This window comes from Homalodisca vitripennis, unplaced genomic scaffold (genome assembly GCF_021130785.1).
Source record: "Homalodisca vitripennis isolate AUS2020 unplaced genomic scaffold, UT_GWSS_2.1 ScUCBcl_404;HRSCAF=2331, whole genome shotgun sequence".
Lineage (NCBI taxonomy): Eukaryota > Metazoa > Arthropoda > Insecta > Hemiptera > Cicadellidae > Homalodisca > Homalodisca vitripennis.
Window position 1 is genome coordinate 140,385 of NW_025776534.1, and position 2,749 is coordinate 143,133.

Here is a 2,749-nt window from a genome sequence, read left to right on the forward strand (position 1 = left end):
TTAATGGCCAATCTAAATTTGGAAAGGAATTGATGGATGTATAACAGATATTATGCATTATAGTGCAAGAAATTGTTTATAAATTTACACTTTATCTACAATAATCCTTGTTCATACATACTTTACACTCTTAGCATTTACACATAGCAAGCGCACAAATATTTATGTAATATCGAACATCGCGGGAAGAATTGTGAACACGATGACTACCGTTGTTCTTGACAAATTCATACTTAAAGTGGTACAGAACCAGTACTTTAACATGATTTGGTTGAGTTCGTTACCCAAATTCTTAACCAAAACCTTTTTAGAGGACGGTAAATTTTTTCAAAATTGTCGGTGTGTTTGTTTAAGTATTTTTAGAAATACCATAAGAAACCGTAATAATATAATACATTTACAAATATAATTTATAATTACACATATAACTAAATCACCTCAATTTAAAAAAAAAATTGATTGATTATAACAACTTTTCAATGTTCTAAGTTTCAAGTGTCTATAATTGTAGTTGTTAACTGTTTAAAGTGTTAACTGTTAAACGCAATTTAAAGGATTTTATTACTCACATAACAAAATTGAGATGTATTGTAAGTTACTACCAGGGTTGTGTAAATGAAAACATCTAAACGAATAATACATCTTCAGTTCGACATTTAGAGATAATGCTCACATGTAAAATCTACCTCTGTTCAGACTGAGCCTGAGGCGATTATTTTATGTAAATGATTCTAAGAACATAATTTGTTATTTCATACTTTACTTTTTGTTTATTTGTATTTGCTACTTACTTACGAAAGTTATTTTATAATTAAAACAGTTTAATTTCCTTTAGCAATCATACTTTACACACAAACTGTAAAACCATATCCTTATATTTAGACGTATTTATTTCTTCGTGGTTATACTATACTCATTCAGTCTCACGTTACTAAGATTTTTCATACACATTTTATTTTAATTTTTATATTACTAAAAAGGATAGGGCACTTCAGCCCTGGCATGAAATTACAAGGTAACTCAAATTTTAACAATTATCGCAAAATGTTCTATTATTTTTCATAATGCTACATAAGGAGTTGTCTCTCCTAAGCCGTATGAATTATCTAAAATTCTGTTAATAATAATTTTTCCAATACGCAATAATAGATTATATTAATATTATAATATAATGATAATTTACTTATTTCATTAGTATTATTTTATATTGTCTTAGAAATAAATATTTATAATCATAGATTTAGGCATATATTATATTCCAATTTGAGAGAAAATAGAGAAACACCTAAAGAGATACTACAAATGCGGGAAAGAATACATCATTCACTTATTTTTTGTTATGGTCAGAATGTTAGGCTAATTAAAGAACAATTTAAAATACCACGAAAGAGCTTAAATATTACGTAAGGAATTGAGTATATGAGTACTAAATGAAACACAACTATTAATTCATTTTAATATTGCAACAAATCTTTTATAAACAAGCAAAACATAGATACACACCCGTTGCAGTTTTAGCATGAAGTGGCTAAAGGTAATAATATGTATAGAGGCAATAATCGCCCCTTCTGCAATTCTTACCCTGTGTTTGATCTGTTACCTGCTAAGTCATGAACTGAATGAAAATCATCATAACCGTCATGATAAAGCTGGCGACCTGCAAACATGCAATAGTTAATTAAACTTTTACAGTTGAATAATACTTGCATTCAGGCAAGCAGTAAATATAACATTTATTAAAAATATATTAGAAATGCACCACCTTGCTAAACTAAAATATTATTCTAAAATGTACAAAAGTACAAATAATAATTTAGTATAATTTTCAACTTTAGAACGTAATTATATAAGATAGTAAACAGTATCAAGAATTGATAGAAAATAATAAGAATTTTCCAATTAAACATATCTATAAACAAACTTTTAAATGAAAATTCAATACTAAAACCAATTTATAAGTTTATTGCGTAGCTTAAAGAAACTAGGATGATGTTTTTAATCTAATGAAGTTATAAAAATCTACATGTTTTTTAATATTTTAAGTAACCCCATGATTGGTAGTTTTATTTCAATGTTTTATTAGCGTTTGACATGTTAAAATGTTTTAGTATTACATTAGGCAATGATATACTGTGATATACTAGATTTAATGTATTTATCAATTGCAACATAACAAAAATAATTGTTTATGGTTTTGTTTACGTTAAAAATAGTAATAAAAATTACGTAAGTCCGTATCAATACACTGTAATTCAAAAATATTTTCAATTTCATTCTTTAAAACATCCTTTTTTATTTGCTACTAAACTTTCTTTCTGTATATCGTTACTAAAAATCCTATTTAGATATATCTTACCGATTCACGCAATTTTCGGCAGCTTTGGCCACAAATTCTAAGTGGTAAACATAAACGGAAATTTGTTGTTAGTTTGATTTTATTCTAAAAGTGAAAATATTATAATTTCCAAAAACTAAAATTCGTTATTTGTCATAAAAAAAAACTTTCTAAACCATAAATGAACTACATATCACACCACCTTCTAAATATTGCATAAGAATAACATAATAATAAATTAAAAGCACGTAACATGGAAGTGAGCAACGTATATGGATTGTATTTTGCGATTTGGTATGACTATGATTTTACAAAGGAAATAATATTATATTTAAAACTAGTGGACAAACTGGGGATTTCATAGTGTGATTCGTCCGACGTGCTCTTGAAAATATTTACCACGAGGATCGAACA